Source organism: Phalacrocorax aristotelis, chromosome 13 (assembly GCF_949628215.1).
Source record: "Phalacrocorax aristotelis chromosome 13, bGulAri2.1, whole genome shotgun sequence".
Classification (NCBI taxonomy): Eukaryota; Metazoa; Chordata; class Aves; order Suliformes; family Phalacrocoracidae; genus Phalacrocorax; species Phalacrocorax aristotelis.
Genome location: NC_134288.1, coordinates 17,484,653 through 17,503,126, shown reverse-complemented (window position 1 = coordinate 17,503,126; position 18,474 = coordinate 17,484,653). Strand labels below are relative to the sequence as shown.

General features: G+C 44.5%; 1 long non-coding RNA gene across 2 annotated transcripts in view; it reads left to right on the top strand.

The window, feature by feature from the left end:
- LOC142064078 (uncharacterized) overlaps positions 1-18,474 on the top strand; it is a 111,829-nt gene that overhangs the window by 50,221 nt on the left and 43,134 nt on the right. The window contains exons 1-2 of one of the 2 annotated variants that reach the window (XR_012662984.1): positions 15,128-15,361; positions 15,466-15,575. The exons of the other annotated variant lie outside the window; for it this stretch is intronic. This is a non-coding gene — a long non-coding RNA (uncharacterized LOC142064078). Of the gene's footprint in view, positions 1-15,127; positions 15,362-15,465; positions 15,576-18,474 lie in introns of those variants that run through there. 2 annotated transcript variants of the gene reach the window in all.

Genomic DNA, 18,474 nt, shown 5'->3' with positions numbered 1-18,474 from the left:
GAATTACGTAGTCCCCTGATGATGGAACAAAGTGTGTGATCAAGTTAGGCCCAATGTAAATGCAAATCATGAGCATTAATTAACAGGAACCGCACAGCAGTTGTTAAGTCCTGCATGTACACGATTCGCAAGTCCCCTGCAGCTCTGTCTTTTGATAATTAGATTTCTTAGAGAAGAGAAGGAATTTCAGGAGGCAGCGCGTGCTGGGGAACAGCCCTGGTGCGCTTGTCTCGCCCCGTAATACCCTGAGCGTAATCATGGTGTGGAGTGAGGCATCGGAGCCGTCCCTCGCAGCCCCCGCCAGCCCCTCGCCATCCCCAAGCTCTGGCCCTGCAGCAACTGAGCCATTCAACCAGCGCCTGGCGTGCCACGCAGGAAGGAGGCAGAGGTGTTATTAAAGTATACGTGTAATTTGTTTTAAAGGCTTTTTATGTTGTCTGCAGCTGTGTAATTGCCGGCTTTCACGTAGGCTGGGGAGGGCTGTACCTCTACTATGTAGCGTTTAAAATTCTTATTCAACGAGAAGCTTCAAAAGGCCCAGAAACACAACTGTGAGAGCAGCTATTTGCTGCCAACAGCCACCACAAATTATCCTTCAAAGTGGTTAGTTTCTTGTAATTATTAGCGCTGTCCTCGTATCTTTGTTTTAAAAAGCATTCAGGAATCTCATAAATGGGTTCCATACGGGGGAACAACACTGCGAGACCAGCTCTTGGGCTTTCCACGCAGTGGTACAGAATCGGAGCCCAAACGCCGCTGTGGGGCGATGCTTGGGCTGCCTGTGCTGCTGCAGAAGGGGTGAATGATGAGGTACTGCTGGAACTCGCTCATGGAGCACAGCTGTCCTCTGCAGTCAGGCATCAGTGGTGACTTTTGCCTTTAAAAAAGCCTAGGATTAGGACACATGGAACCCGGCTGCTTTCTAAGCTGAGAAGTAAGAGCCACAATCAAGGTATGGCTCTTTTTTCACTCTCTCCTTTCTCCCTGTCTTCACTCTTTCTCAGCCTCTTGTTCCCCTTTTTTGCTGCTCTTCTGCTTCCTCTAACTTGATTAAATGATTGGATGAAACTGGCCATCATTTTTAAAGCCTCCATTTTATTGTGAGGATTCTCTTGCTTTATGGAATTTAGAACTTTTGGTACAGAAGTAATGTTCTGGGAACAAGAATTATGGTGTTAATGATGGTAGAGGATTGAATACTGCTATTTTTATTCTTGGGGAGCTCCTCTGTTGTCCTCTGTGATTTGCTTTGAAAATATTGACAGTATTCCTCTAAGACAGCTAAACAGGATCCTCAGTTTACTGAGATGAAGTGACTTAGCCAAGTCACTGAGTCAGCCCGGCAAAGGACTGCTGCAATCTTTTTTTTTCTCAGGCTGGAGTTTTAACCCCTCTTCATGTGCTCTGCCTGCTGGGCTCTTCTCAACAGTGTAATGAAAGGTCTCTGCTTCTAAAATGCTTTTTTTTTTTTGTGGCTTTCTGTAGATATAGTTTAATTAATACCTTTTTCTTCTCAGTAAAGGACCAGACTAAGACTCAGACTATGGAATTTCTAGCTGTCTTTTTTATGCTTGAACACTTCTGAATTCATAAGCTCCTGGGAAACAGAGGCAATATTACTCTGATGTGAAGTCTGTCTCATCCTCCTGCATGATTTGCCAGCTTTTCTGCCAAAAAAGAAGCTGCCTTTGCCTCCTTAGCTTGTGACTGTGTATTTGTATGCAGCTGGGTCAGTCAGCTGCAGTAAACAGAGCTAAGTACACTAGAAAGCACTGACACCTAGTGCTTTGGATAAAACAAGTTAAATTTTTGGCACCTTAGGCTTTGGAAAATATTCTGTCTGAAGTGGTATTTGTTCCGAGTGGCTTACTCACTAAAACCTCCCTGTTCAGAGGATGGATGTACCAAGGTGAGTAAGGGCGGGCAGCGGAGATGAGGCAAGAAGGGACCGTGTGAACCCCTGACTTGGGAAAAGCAGCATGACCCAAAATGAGATGCTCCATACTCCACGTCTCGCTGTAGCCTGTGATGATCCTATTAATATGTTAGTGAGGTGGCTGTCACCACAGGAGTGCTTTCTGAAACTCAGTTTCCTCTTTTTTTGTTGTTTCTTTCTTTGTCAGCCCTATGTGGGACATACCTGGGCTTTAGATTGAAATTCTAATGAATCCTGTCTTTCTATCATTGGCATATTTGGTTTTCTCCCCTCATTCACTGGAAGATAAAACCCCAAACTTGCTTTAAAGGGCGACAGTTGAGAACTTGTGAAGCAGGTAAAAGCTGGGGGTTCACAGCACTGGAAAGTTGCCTTCCTTTCAAACATGCACTCCATTCAGAGAGCATTCCACTGTTTCTCTTGGACGGCATCCTTTCTCCTCTCGCACTTTTCCTTGCCTCTCGATGAAGTCCCTCCTGCTTGTCCTCTCAGCGGCTGCGCTCCCGGCTGGGCCTCCCTCGGTGGGTGCGAGTAAGCCGTAATGGCGCTTCCCGCAGCTGCGTCATTCAGCTCCAGGCAAAGATCCTCTTCTCGCTTGAAAGATCACGAGGTTGGTCCTCGCTCGTAGCAAGGTAAAACCCAGCACATCTCAAAGAGCAGTGCCTGGGTGCTGGGTGGGATGAATTTGAGTGAGCGCACTCTGCGCTGCAGACACACGGCTTTAAGTTGCTTCTCATTTCTCTTGAGGGTCCACTTCTTGATACGTCAGAGCCAAGCTGTAACTAGACTGGCACTAGTCGGGGGTGAGAACCAGCTGGGAAGCTGAAATGCTCAATGTACATTTACTGCCAATTCCTGACTAGGTGCTATGCCACTTATTTTTTGCCTTTTTAACCTGCTGTACAGACGAGCTAATTCTTTTGTCGCCTCCCACGCCATGTGGCACGGGTGGAGAAATTGAGGCAGCGGCTCTTTAAGTGAGTGGTCAAAAGCCAAAGAGTGAGTCAGTGCGACTAAAATGTCAGTGCCCAGAGCTCCCCACCAGGAATCAAACCCACTAGTCCACACTGCTATTTGCTGAATTTATACTAACATACGTAGCAGAACTTTACGTAGACTTGTATGTTGAAAGGTGTCAATAAGCTGCATCACTGACATAATTCTGATGCGTAATGTTAAAGGGGCAGAGAAGGAAGTGCTGAGTCAGGAAAAGCCTCCGTTGGCATTTACTGGAATTTTGCCTGAAAAAAAGACTAAGAGAGGATCACAGGGCAGGGTTTGGCAATAGGTGTGATTTTTATTGGAGAAATGAAGGTGACACAGTGGGAGCTGAACTGCATCCTTCTGCAGCATGCAAATGCCATGAATCACAGTAACAAAAAGCCATAGCATTGACTGATTTGAAACACCCTGCCCGCTCTCCCTGTGGTATACCGTGTAACAGGTCTGGTGTTGTCAGGTAACGGCTGTGAGGAATATAGTATTTAATATTTTACTTGCTGAGCTTTTTAAGAGATTTATAACTAATTCACTTCCTGCCCTATGAGTTAACAATCTATACAGGGATGATTATGTAGACAAAGCATCATCAGATCTATACTGATTTACCCAATTCTATTGGGCAGATGGAATGATACAGTTCTAGGAGAATGAACTTAAACAGACCACTCTGAATTAACAAGAAATGTATCAGCAACCTTTGGTCTTTTTTAGGTTTATAGACTATCTTTGAATATCTAGCAGCAGTGGAAATTGTTTAGAATGCTAAAGATGCTGAAATCAGCATGCTGAACTTCATCCTACACCCTCCCAGGATTGGAATCTTTTTGACATATGACTCATTCAGCAGCCCTCAACATTCAATCTCCTTTGGTTTGGTTTGGTTTTAAATATTCTAATTGTAAATCCAGCTTCCAACTCTGAGATATGTGGTTCATTTCTCATCTGCTTCTTGTTCAAGTGAAAATTGCTGTTCATGAACCTGGTGCTACCAAGTAAGTGATCTCACCTGGAGGGAGGCTCAGACTCCTGTCACTTGTAAACTTCATTATTTTGACTGCTGTCTGGATGTAATCCATTTTACCCTTATAATGCTAGTTATTGGTGCTGCCTGGCTTACGTTACATCGTATTTTAAAAACTAAGAACTGTGGTTACGGACAGCTGATTTCAAATAAAATCTAATCTTTTAAACAAAACAACAAACCTTACGAGAGCCAAAACCCCAGGGGCTTCTCGCACGCTTCCTGCACGCTCTCAGTGCCTTCACTTGCTGCTGTCTCATTTTTAAAGAGATTTCTTTCGGGATTTTGGGCACAGAATTATTTATCCAGTAATTATGTATATGCTGACCTGTTTTGTCCCATTCAATTGCCAACACGAATGGCTAGTTGGTTCCTTGGCTAGCAGGTAGCACTCCAGGTAACCCTTTCTCTTATCTCTTGCCAGAGGGAGTTTGACTTTTCTGAAAGCATTTTTTGGACCATGCCTCAGGTGCCATATCATGAAAAAAGTTTTGCAGTTACTTCCCGAAACGCGCGTGTACATTCACGTGATGGTATTTTGTGGGAACACAGGGATCGGTGAATGTGCGGCTTGGCTGGAACGCGGTGGCTGGAGCTTGGTGTGCAAACCAGCGCACGGATCTTCATAGAAACGGCTGACTGCTTGCTCCAACTCACCCAGCCACCATCTAGACACAAGTTGTCCCAGCTAAGCTGGGTTTGGGTTCCCTCTATAGGCCACGCAGAGAAGTTAAGTCTCCACAGGATGATCCATCTACCTGTCTTAGGAAAGGATGAATTACCCTTCCAATGTCCCTGTTTTTCTTTTTTGAATGCAGAGGGAGCTTAGGCTCACTGCCAACCCTAGATGAGATGTCTAACTTGTCAGTGGCTGAAGATCAGTACGACGTAGCCAGGCCCTGACTCTTTGAAGCTGAGGCCCTTGTAAAAAGTGCCCAAAGCACTTTTCTCTCAACTCTTCTGGAGGAACAGAGTGAAAAGAGAGAAGGCGGGGGAAGAACAATATGTGCGTGGGTCAAATCAAGCTTGTGCCTCGCTGCAGAGGTCTAACGGTCTGCAAGATGAAAAGCCTGTCTGAGGATGGCAGTTAAATGAACGTTGATGGATATGGAGTGCTCATAAATTCTATGAAGTGGTCTGGGCAAACTGGTGAGAAAGTTTCTAATGATGAATTAAAATATTTCCCATTTTGGAAGTGCTGGTTTTCACTACTAAATCTGATGATTTGCTGTGTGCTGGTACATACAAGGTATGGTTTAGAGGGGATTTTTGAAGCCTGTAGATCTGAACGAAAAAGGTGCCTCAGCCTTTCTGCTTTTGAGAGACTTCCAACAGCTGAGAATTTATCTCATTGTAATCCTTTGCTTTCTGTGGAGCGGGGGTTACGACTAGAACTGAGTCTCTTTGGCTAGAAGGGGTTGCAAATGAAATAGTGACCAGACTATCCTAGTCCTCAGCGGAACGTGCCCCCTTGCTTCCAGGTACCTGCTGCCTGTCCTACGGCCAGGCGGAGGCAGAAGCCCATCACCAGTCGCTACCGATTAGTCTTCCTTCTGTCAAAACAGCCTGAGGGAAGGCTGGAAAGAACAAACATAATGTGTGCTGGTGCTATAGTAGTGAACGAAGACACCAGAATAAATAATCAAGCCCACAATGTGTTGAGGCACTGGCAGACCTGAGTTTCCAATTTGCTTGTCTAGGGCCATCTTGCATTTTGTGGATGATTGCAAAAAATGTATAATGGGTGGGAGGGCTCAGATCCTCCCTTTTTTTTAACTAAAGTTAGATACAAATCAAGTATTTAGTCTATGCAATGTATTATTTAAAAAATATTACTAAAACATAAGGAACAAAGGCTATGAAAGCCTCTGACCTCAGAGAGGTACAAGGTACGTACAGCCCACCATCAGGAATGTGTTACTGTTGAGGGTGATGGTTTAAAACCACAGTCAGTCTTGAAGAATAGAGTTATGAGCACAGCTGGAGTATAAAAGGTAATGAAAGCTTAGAGGGACTAGCATATGGAAGGTGTAAGTGAAGCGATTTGGTACGAACTATGAAAAATAAGTCTGAATTATTAATGAAGCTTTAACTCTGTTGGGTTCCCATTCCTGTTAAAACAACAAATTGAAGGACACTGGAGCTGCTCATGGAAATAGAAGTCTGATCATTAACACATGAATCCTCTTTGTTATTACCCGTACACATGTAAAAAACCTGAGATGTAGGCAAAGAAGAGAAATGAGACCCGTGGCTCATATATTGCATTTATTGAAACCTCATCTCTGCCGGAACAGCAAACAGCTCCATCCCTCAAATGAAACCCGCTCCTGTGGCTGTGCAGCTGATCAGTATTCATCAAACAGCAAGGGAATGTAGCTCGTCTACAGAAAAGCGCACCCTGGCTCCTTAGATCATCTCAGACAACTATTGGGCTGAGCTGAGTCTCTAAATTTGTCTTTGCTTTGGAGTTTCTGTTTTATGGGTGCCACTGGACACCCAGGACAGAGCCATAGTCTTTGGTCTGGAGCTGGGGGTACCATCATGTCCTGTGTGACCCCTGTGCTCTTACTGTGTGATCACACTGTGAAGTGTCATGGTGCATTTCAGGAATTTATGAAAGCATCGTTCCATCTTCTCTAGCTAAAGCCGTACTGCCTGTCTTTTTTGAGGGAGAGGAGGCTTTTGGCTCTATGCTGAAATGGACTTTCCCTTTCTTGTTTTCCTTTTTTCTGACACCAGATTACATTACATTTTAAAAATAATCTTTTGAAGGAGCATATGAAAGGAAAAGAGATGAGACTGTGCAGAGAATTCTGCAAGGAACCGTGCTCGTTCCCATTCAGAATCACAATGAGGAAACATCTCCGATACAGCTAATGATGGATAGCAAATAAAAAAAGCCAATGTCTCCCCCTTTCTAAAACCTTTAAACACGGACAAGCCCCTTCTAATTTACAAGTGGTTTTGTCAGAAAATCATGTATTTTAGGAAAGGTCACCACCTGAACTTCGGAAGTTGTGGTTAATCCTTAGTTATAAGGACATCCAACAGTTTTCTCTATACCCTGAGGTACCAGCATCACTAAGGGAAGGGGTACCGGTGAGACAGACAGACAGCTCCTCCTTTTTACATCAAGCGTTCCTGGACATGCTTCCTGTAAGTTGTCACAACCGATAACCCTAAAGCCTCAGCTCTTGCGATCGGCCGTGCACAGTCCTTCACCTCCTAGAAAGCGTTGGGAGCCCCTCAGGGCCGGGTGCTGTGGCACTGAAGCCGTGGCAGCTCAGTGGTTGTGCTCAGGGGCTGCCGTGTCTGAGCAACGCAGGCTCTGCTTTTTGGCTGCTGGATTTTAGGCTAATTCTTGGATATGAAGGATCAGAAAAATGGCAGCCAATGTACAAAACTGGTTAATTGCCAGGGTACAGGCTGTAACTTCATGTAATCTAAAACTCTCCAGGGGTTGGGTTTGAATAAAATAAGAACTGATGACTCATCCCTTCATCTCAAACTCTGAATGAACCTAAGCATGAAATTAAAACATGAGTAGCTTTTTCCCCTAGTTTAATTATTTCCACATTTCTCTGTAAACCCTGATTCCTACCCAGGCTGGAAGTGGAGAGTCTCTTAATGTAGCAAAACCTGTGCTCCCAATCCAGCTGGAAGCAGAAAATTCATCAAACTTTATAAGAAAGTCTGTTCCCAGGAGAATTCGTCTCCACTTACGTAGGCGCCAGTGTCCATTTTTGTCTTCCATGTGTAACTCCATTGTCAGAAGTCTTTAATCCCAGAAGTGCCAAAAAGTTAATTTTTAAAAGGACTGGGTCGTTTAGTGCTCCTGCTCTTAAATAAAGCAAATGTATTTATTTAAATCCAGTATGCGTGGCGTGACAGCGGAACTGCAGACGGAGGGACCTGCAGCAGTGCGTGTGCGGGGCGGCACGGTTAATTGTGCGTGTTTCAGAACAAAGAGCTCTCATCGTGGCTGTGCTGAATAACTTCATGTTGTAATGAGCCTAAGCGCGTCCTGAGGCCTGCCTGAAAAGGATGAGTATTTGAAATCTAAGCTCTTCAGACATGCCTGGATTTCGATGGGTTTGAAATCTTCATCTTCATGGTACAATGAGTCTGTCACTGGGTTGAGTTCAATGCAAAAAAAAAAAAAAAAAAAGCTATTCCAGACCACTGCAAATTATTGTTGCTGTGAAAAGGGAACAGCCACATGAGCCAGTCTTCAGAAAGGCAGGATGAAAACAAACTCCAGGCATTGAGGAAATTTTTGGAAGTGTTTCTTGTGATCTGTGGTAGGAAAACACTGTCTTTCACACAGAAATAATTCTAATAAGAGTGAGATCTTTTGTAGTAGGTGACCAGAAATGTAAAGTCATTTTGAATTTGATTTATGAAAGCAATAAAATGTTGCATTAGAGGTATTTTATCATTTCAAATCACGAATATAATGCATCAATGGCAATGTAGAATGGATTTATCATAATATTTCTTGCAGTGTTGTTTTGGAAAGTATGTGATCTAGCTCCTGACATACCAGAGAAAGATTCAGACAGCAGGAGGCTGCAGCAGATTTTGTATCAAACTTTAATAAAGAAAATAAATTTTTAAACTTTAACTACAGCTTGTTTAACCTAGGTGCTCTTCTATTTACCTGGGAGCCTAGTGAAGGTCTTACCGATTGCACTTGTCGCTTTGGTATAATTACGCTTTTCAAATTGTGACCTCCACTTTAGGGTTCTCTTTGTTCTGTAAAACATTGGTGAAGGCCAGTCAGAAATACTTCCTTACTGCTTTCTGTTGACACTTTGCAGGCTTAATTAATTGATTTCTGTTTCAATGGGGTTTCCAAGTCTGCCTGAGACTGACAGCTTATGGTTTTCAGTGATTTTGTAGCTAAAAATGGATAAAGGTAGTCCCTAAAATGATGTGGATTATTATACTTGATATTATCAGAAGCTGATCAAGATTTGCCCATCACTTTTAATAATGTAGTGCTGCAGAAATCTCCAGTCCCATCTCAAGAGTTATTCAAGCAATATTTCTTCTGATTTCATCAACTGTGATTTCTTGATGAGTTTTGATTAGGGAACTTGGGGATTAACTTCAGTGATTGTAAGTGTGGAAACATTATAGAAGTACTGGTTTTCTGGCCTCCGCCCTCATACCTCGATAGGCTATGCATGTGTGAATACTGCAGCTGTGATCTATCTTTTATAGTTATTTGGAGCTAAATGAAGTTTGCTGTGAATGGAAGCCATTGATGCAATTACTGAGTGCAGTGCCATCTCCTTCAGAGGATGATCAGACTAAAAGCACAATTTCACAGTCTGCCCATTTCTTGCTGCTGTTCTTGACTTCTTTCCTTCCCTTTCCCAGTAATGCTTAGAGTCTGAACCTCTTGCTGGCCTAAACTCCTACCTCCACTATGCCCTGGAGAGAGATTTAGTTGTGTTTAAGGACGTTGCCAATGAGTATTAGCGCCTAACTGAAAATGCATGCCTTTCCCCACACACTTCATGTTGCCCGTTCCACTATGGGCTTGCCACAGGGATGCAGCCACATCCTTCTCTAGGCTCTCCTTTCATCCCTGAATTACCCTGGCCATAGTGCTTTTCTGTAAATCCTGTGATTTTTTTTTTTTTTTTCCTGTACTCCTTTACCCTAAGATTTATAGAAGAACCTTCTCCTCTGCAATTTCTAACATGCAGGGTAGTTCCTTCCCATTGAAACGCCTTCCTGGCACTGCTTCTGAATCCAAATCTCATTTGAAAATCTCTTTTATTACCTGTTTCATTTCCTTTTATTTCTTCCTCGCTCTCATCCTCTCTTGCTACTATTATGCTGCCTTTGTAACTATTATTTAAGCATGAAGAGCATTTTAGGTAGAATTTTATGAAAGACATCCCTTGACATGCCTATAAAAACATGCAACTTCCAAACAAGATTTGTAATCTTTGTTATACCATATAGTGTATACTGCATCTAGATTTAAATTAAGACTATGAACACTGAAATGAACAGAGACCAAAAAGTGCCGGAGGGAAAGAATGGAAACACAGCATTGGGAGGAAAGTGTGAAGTTTATAATGAGAGCAAAACTTTATCCCTGCGAACGTTTGTTATTCCTCCTCCGGCTTTGCCTGATTTAATAAAATCTTGGAGAATTTTCAACCCTGCACAATTCCTGATATGTAATGAAAACTGATGAAAGAGATTAGAGATCTATGGCTTGTAATCTCTTTTGTAAAGTGAATAGTTTTCTAAGCATCAGAAACTGCTCCTGCATAAAAATGCCTGTGAAAGGCATTTTTTAAAGAAATTCTCATAATGTTTATTCTTGTTTTATTGGATGTGGAGCTGCTCAATCTAATACCCTTTGGATGTTCTTGGATTCATGTTTGCACTGGAAAGCTGAGATTGTCAAGGCATCTGTCTTTGTTTTCTGACTGCCCTTGACTTGCTGTGGGCAAGTCACTGTTGCGTTCCCCTGCTGCGAGAACAGCGTTACTTCTGTGCCGTGTAGTTTGGGTTTCTGTAGCACTGAGAGACTATTCGGCTGTGGTGCAGCGTGCAGCGGCCAGGGGTGCTCGGGTCCCTGAAGCACTTTGAGTGCCACAGATTTCAAATGCATCCATGGTACAAAGCTACTACCGTCTCTTTTGCAAATGTTTCTTGGATTGAAAAGGACAGAGAAGTCAGACTGTGGTGTGGACAGTGGTAGATGTGGATAAACATATTTTTCCTCACTTGTAGATTGTCAAAAGTAGCGTTTATTGAGCCCTCGCTGCCCCATCAGTGGTGCTTAGCGCCCTGGGAAGAGCCCTGACGCTGTGCACTGCCTGCCTGGGCAGTCCTGCGTGTTCCTACTGAAACTTCCCAGCTGCACGCTGGGCTCTGCAGAGTCCTCAGATACCTCACTCCTGTCCTGTCTTTGAGGCTGTGGAACTCCAGGGTCACCTCCCTTTCCTGCGGGTTGCACAGCAGCCCCAGCTACCCCTGTGCGGGGAGTCCCTGTGCCCTGACGCGCATTGCAGCTGCATGCAGCAAGGCTTTGCTTTAGCTGGAGAGGAGCAAATCTGGGCACGTGCACTGAGAAGCACCGGAGACACTGCTCCTGCAGCAGCCTGGGGTTACAGACGGGCCAGACGCAGCGTTTCCAGCCTCCCTATTTCCAGTTCTGTTACTTCCGACAGCTCCAACGTCCCAAAGGCAGCTGCAATGTGAAGGTGGCTGTTTCTTGACAGTTTCCCAATACGTACAGCAAATTTCTGTCTTTTGTGAAATCTTACCGTGGTTGTAGGCTTAAAAATACATAATGAGTCAACTGATCTCAGCGTAGGCTGAGCTCCCGCGATGCCTCCGTGAGGTACTGCCCTGTACAGGCACTCCAACGTGGCCAGTCGTGGGGGGCTTCCTCGGCACGTGAAGGCTCCCGCACAGAGGCGAGGTTTTGTAGGGGAACACGACCTCCCAGGCAAACGACTCCCAGTGGCATGTCTCTGCTCCCGGCTGCTCTCCGTGCTGAGCCCGGGAGGCTGGAGGCGAGTTCCCCTCTCTGCTGGGGTCAGCGAGAGCTCTGTCATCAATTCCACCATCTTTTATGGAGAAGGACACTTGGCTGTAGTAGTAATGACAAAATACATGCCAGAGGCCCCGTTTCATCTCCTTCGGTATCTCAGAGGGTGTGTATAACCCCACCAGCACGACGACCCCTGGAACAAGGTGTTACTGGGAGCGAGGGCGGCAGGCTCAAACCTTAGATCATTTTACACAGTCTGATATCAGTGCTCGTGGCTGGCCATCAAGTGTAATCGAAAGCACTTGGCACACCTAAATAAAATATTAAAGCTTAAGGCTGAGAGGCAGAAGCACATAAGTGATGTATGAAAATGTTGATTGCCAGTTTCCATGTTCCAGGTGTGATTCATGGGGATGCTGCCTGGGAAGCATTTATATCCAGCCGTAACAAACATAAACAGAATGACACAGTTTATTAAGCCAGAGGCAAATGTAAATGATGAAAGGCTGCTGTGTAAAACTGCATTAAACATGTCCCATTACATGATGTAAACCACATTTTGTAGCTGCTTAAACATAATGCTCCTTTCATTCCTCTAATTCCTTGGTGACTTAAATGTCTATATTTTGTGAGATAAGAAAATAATAAAATATGAATTGCACTTGTGCATGCTAATGTTCTATTATCAATATAAAAATAAGATAAAATAATGGCATTGGGAGGGCTGTAGATCTCTACGCATCTGTTGTTGGGAAGGGGGAATCATTTTGCACCCAGAGCTGAACGAGGGGAACTAACCACACCTTCCTGCTTGTACGTGGCAATCGCACACACAGGCTTCTCGCGACCGAGGTGCAAATGTGGACGGGGGGATAAAACTGTGCCAGCAGAAGCCTGGGACACCGGAGGGTCAAAAATATACCTCTCACACTAGACCCTTGCTAGTGCCTTGCAGGTTTTTGCATTCTGTGGTAGTTTCATTGCTTCCAGTACGAGAAGAGGAGAGGAGGCTGTCCCCAGGTACCAGTTTGGCTGACAAGAACCATCACGCAGACGTTCTGCAAAAAGTGCGCACGAGAGATCTTTGAACCCCTACTGATGCGGGCAGTTTCAACAACGTGAACTATGAATCACCCGTCGTGGGCACAGCTGTTGGTTTCCTGGGGTGGACTAGGCAGCCCAGCAGAGCTCACCGTGCAAGACCAGTGTTTAGGGGTTTCTAAGCACTCTTGCTGTTGAAAGTCCCTGGACCTCTTCCGACGTGCACCAGCTCACCACCTCTTGGTAAACACGCGCGATACCAAGTGCGGAGTGTGACCTTGCGCTGCTCTCCGTGGGCTGGCACGTCAGCCCTACCTGAAAGTTTGCTGCTACAAACACAGAAATGTGAGAAAAGCTCAGAATCGCTTGGTTTTTAGCAGAGTAATTTCACTCTTCTGGTGTTTAAGCATTATTGAAAATCTTCTACAAGGGGATTTAAATGCATTTAACAATTCACTGAGCTTCCACTGATGTTGTGTGAGGGGCACGCATCAGCTTTGTTCCACAAGCCTTGCTTTCTTAAACAAATGGTTTTTTTCCATTTTATGGAGATCTGACAATTTAGGTTCATATTTTTTTCAAAATTTAGCACACACTGCGGACTGCAGGAGTCACCCCTGTAGCGTGCATGGGCTGCTGCAAGGCACCCGCTGTATATGCCGGTGGGATTGGTGGCTTTCTGGGCTCTTCTGTGCAAGGGGGTGAGGGGTGGTTTAGCTTTCCCTGCTGCCTTGCTTTCCTCTTGTAGGCAGCTGGCTGTTCTGCTGTAGAAAGCAGACCAGTCTTGTGCCGTTACCTCGCCATTTCTCATTTTCTGTGCATATCTGAATTGCAGTTATTACAAGATGTAGAGGGAAAGGAACATCTAAAAGCATGAGGGAAGCATTTAGTAGGTGGGTTTGTTCTGACTTGCTGTTTAAAAATGGAGTTGGGAAGGAAACTGATTTCCCGTCCTGAAAAAATATTTTTACTGTGGCATAAAAAATATTTGAGCTGTGCTGTAGGGTGAGGCTGAAAGCCTTGCGAAACTTGGATGAAGACCTACCTGCTTGGCAAACGGCAGCTTCCCAGAGCATAGGGCACTCATTTGGGTTGATCCAGAGGGGAAAGGAATCTCGATCTGTGTTCCAGACACCCCTGGCCAGGAGAACAAACATTTCCCACTCCCGGGTTTCTCTGAAAGTCCTCCCAGGGTCTAAAATGTTTCCAGATGAAATGTTGGGGTTTTTTTTTAATTGATACTTTACTCTGTTTTTTTGAGAAATTGGCATTTTCTGTTTTTTTGTCTTCCAGATAGGCTGAAGACAATCAAATTCTGTTGTCAAGCCACAGAGGAGAGAGCCTCATTTTGAAGAAAGATATATTACTTCTGCAGTGAAGAATATTTCTATTTATTCTACAGTATTTATGGTACTCTCATATCCCAGTTCTTGTTAGTGTGCGTTCAGTGGAAACCATCAGCCAGTTTCAGTGATAAACTACTGATTTCCAAACACATGCGGTGCACAGCACAAGAAGCATAAAACATAATTTATAACACCAATTAAAAATATATACAGTCCTGTATTTCCTATACAAATTTTAAACATAGCTTTCTCATCTTTCTAGAATTCTGTTTTGCATAAATTTAATTACAACTTGCAGTTCCCAAACATGGGGAATAGCAAAGTTGTCTAGAGTGTGATATAAGGGATTTGGGAGCAGCGCAGGTCTCTGTTACTCATTTACCGAAATCTATTCTTACCCCACACTCTTATTTTTCAAGCATCTGGGCTCTTTTTGTAAGGGAAGGCTGTTGGAGCAATGCCCTCGCTGCCTACCAGGGTCCCGCTTGCCTTCTTCACGCATGAGAAAGGCTGTTGGTTAGAGTTCAGGAATGGCAGAGGAGCGAAGGACAGAGAACATCCATCTCTGCCCTTTGTGGGAAGCCCTGCTGGGCCTCGTGAGAAAATGGTGCTTAATGAGAGTTGTCTCAGAAATGGAAGAATTAAGCGCATTATAGGCAATGGTGCTGCAGCCTCAGAGAAGACCACCACGTTTGTGGTACCTGCAGCTCGTGGTTTAAACCAAGGCTATTTTCTCATGGATTAATGGGGGGGTGGTGGTTCTCAGCCATTCCCCTCTGTGACTGCTGAAGAGAGGCTTTCCCCAGCCACTCGTGAGTCCTGACATGAGCAGAAGAGTTTAGGAAAAGTCAGTCAACGAGGGTTTGGATCTGTGCACCTTTGCATTTTAAGAGTTCTTCTTTTAAGATTTCAGTCCGAACCGCCAGAATTGTTTCCAGGAACATCTAACCTGAAGAGATTTTCATAACCTTAGATGATACAAAGCATAACAGAAATCTCCTAGGATTTTTAGCAGCAGCTAAACAAACCTAGCGGCAGTGCTCCTTACAGCCTTTTGGCTATGTCTAGATCAGACTTGGAAGATAAACTTCCTTTCACTTTAATCCCCTTATGATTTATGGTTGCAAATCCTTTTTAGGACCTTTTAAGGTCAAATGATCTTCCTCTCAGAAGTAACTGCGCTCTAGCGCAGGGTAAACCACCAGCTTACGCTTGTCCTTTCATAAGCCGGTCCCTCTCGCTCTGCGAGTCACACGCATGGGTATTGCATTCATGGTTGTGCCGCACCTCGCCTGGCACCTGCCTCGCTTGGCTCAGCGGGACCGGGGGCATCTCGGAGGGGAGGCAGAGATGCCACCTGTAGGAGAGTATTGCTGCCTCTCCGACTTCTTTGCTGTCTTTGCCCATGAGAGGTAACGAAGGGTCCAGGAGATGTTACGCTTGGAGGAATTTTCAGAAGCTGGTTTTGCTCAGCTTCTTTTTCAGTGAGTATTTTTATGCACCTCCCATTATAGTCATTAGACTTGTGTGGCTGTTCAACCCCTACATGCTCCACACTTGTGTTTTCCTCCTACCTTTTTTAAAATAGATATTTCAGCGTTCTGCAGCATCACATTTGTTGCTGTGGAGATGACTGTGATGTTGCCAATGGAGATGTGACTTCGCTGACAACCTCTGAAGAAGGACAGAAACAAGAAGGTGCAGCGTGGCTTTATTTCTCTCCTGCTGCCTGTTTCCTAACAACTCTGCTCTGCCATTGCCTCCTCCCCATGCTTCTGTGTGCTGCATCCCGAGCATCGGCTAATGCACAAATCTCTCTTCTTGCTTACCTTGGCTATATTTCGGCATAAATATGTACATGTAGCGGATGTAAATTGCCTATAATTAGAGGTAGGACACGGTACTGGTGTAATGACTTGTTGATTCATGCGACCCTCCCAATCTCAGCGGCACTGCCGTCTCTGCCTACCAACACCCTTTGGGCTATAATTCTGTAGGAAGAATCCACTGAAAGTATGTGCGCAGAGAAATTGTCTAATATTCAGGGAAAATGAGAGTCATTTCCTAGTTCTTTGCGTGGGCAATCCCAAAGAAAAGTGACAGGTTGGAGGGAGGGAAGGGAAAAGAGCTGGGCAGAGTGACAAGCCATTATTGCTCACGCTGCTTATGCTGAATGTCTGGCAAAAATACAAACGTCGTTCCCCACCCTGCAGCTACCCCATGGTGTTTCTAAAGAAAATTGGTGGGAGTACAGGTTTGACTTGAAAGATGAGGGAAGGATTTGGATCTGCAGGGTATGGGTAGGGCCATGTGGGTTCTGCTGCTGCAGGAGGCTGGGGCCAAGCTCCCTCCTGCAGAGGAAAGGTTTATGTTTTGGTGGCGCTGTAATATAGTGCCATGGTCAATGTCAAATTAAAGTCCTCTGAAGAGGAAAAATCCAGCTCCGTTGAGTAGTCCAGACCCTGTATAACCGTCCATGTAGTTTTTAGTTGTACAAACTTTTGTAGAAAATTCCCAAACTGTGAAAACAAATGCCTTGTATTTGCTGCTGGGGAAAAACAGTGCGTTAGAAATACAGCGGTATTTCTTCCTGGCAGTCTGAGTCTGCATCAGAAGCGGTTTGTGCTGTGATGGTAATTGGGTTTCAGCTGATTGCAGCAAAACTATGAATCAACTGCAGCCCATTTTTAATAATGAACAACTGAAACATAATCAGAAATATATTCACGGCACTACAGCTTTCAGTGATTATGTGCAGCAACTGGTGCCTGCAGCCCCTCTTTGGACCCAGATTCTCTCTCTTGCTTTTTGTTTTTTAGTTTAGGCATTAGGAAAAAAATCTAATGTTTAGAGCCAGTTGATTTGGCATGAGATGAAACAGAATGCAAGAATTAATATTGCTCTTTTCTGTGCTCCAGTGCAGTCTTATTTCTGGCATCCTGTTGGGGAAGAGCTCTCTTTCCCCGCTCGTACCCCAGGCCAAAGTAACCAGCAGGCATCACTGGTAGTGCAGAACCTGGCAAGCCATGACATGCTCTTGAAATCGCTTGTGAAAATGGTGCATAACCTTGAGTGCTGATAGTGGAAAAACTGTATTTTACCTCTCTTGAATAAAGGAAGATGTCACGTAGTATTAACAGAAGGCTAAGTTACTGTGGTGGTGGAGGCTATATAAATAGATGGAAATAAACACACGTATAGTGCCTTTTAGGCATGATCTGGCAAGAAGGTTGTGACCTGTTCCCATAGGGCTTTATGAAGTAATGGTGTGTGTTCATGTTGATACTTTACGGAAGTTAGAAGTGATATATGAGAGACTTTTCTATCAGAAAAAAACACAGCAAGGACTTTGTGTGGTAGAGCAGCACCTACTGAATCTCCAGTTTCTGCCACCCTTGCTGCAGGGCTTGTACCCCCTCACCTCCAGTCCTGAGGGCTGTGCTTGTAGTATTAACAGTTCCCCATTCTTTTTTCGTCTTCTGCCTGTGGACACTGGGCTTTGCTCAGGTCAGCTCAGCTGTACAGGGTTCTTCCCTCTGCGACTTTCTTCCTGAATTACTGCAGACAAAGCTCCAAAAGCAATAAATTTCTAGTCCTTATCCTTCTCAGTTGCTGCTATTTCTTTTGTTTTGACTCTGCTGTATGACATTCCTCTGCTCGGGAATGCAAAGTTGTCTTGACTGTAAGGAGGAGGATGAGATATGCTGTTACCAAGAGGTGGAAAGCAGTGGATGTTCTGATAGAGAGGCTCCTGCAGAAGAGCAAAGCCATGCCAAAACCCCACATAAAACCCTGTCCTGGGCTGCACCTGGATTTGTAACCGCAGGCTCTCAGGGGCTCTGGGCGTAGCTTACTTAACAGGCCAAATAAATGCCATGAAATGGAAGACACGGGGGAGGGCATTTTTTAATTAAAAAAAAAAAAAGAAACCTTTAATTTTTACATTTCGCCTTTTTTCCCCCTTCCCCTCCTTGTTTGGATGTTTAGGTTTCAAGGTAGCCAAATACTGTCTGGGGAAAGAGTTAAAAAAAGCATTCAGTTGTTTCCCCTCCTTTCCCCATCTCTCCCTTCCCCCAGGTCACGGGACCATTTTCAGCTAACCCTCACTACTGTTTTGCTTTTCTCCTCCCATATCCCCACCTATAGGCTAAGGTAGCTTGGCTAGTTGGACTTTTTAACGTCCCTTATCTTTATCTGTAAAACGCCCAAGCGAGTTCTAGGAAGGATTTAGGCAGCACTGATAGTAATGGGGTGATTACTTAGATTATTTTTAAAGCCTTTTTGGCTTTCAGAATTTCACTCATGACTCATGTCTGCTCACAACATACAATTATAGAAGTTTTTAGAGCAATGTCATGTGTGCAGCTTTGGGAGGCCTCTTGTATTGATTTAGAGGAGAGCTCTCAAATGAGAAGGTAAAAATCAAGCATCAGATGAGATATCAGGACTTGATTTTTCTACCAGCTGGTATCTGTTTGAATGCATCTGCCATCCCTTGGAAAAAGCTGCTGGCAGTGAGAGCTGTGCTGCATCTTCGTGATGCATGCAGGGGAATCTGCTCCCTGTGTTGGTTCTGCAGTGCTGGGAAGGTGGAAAA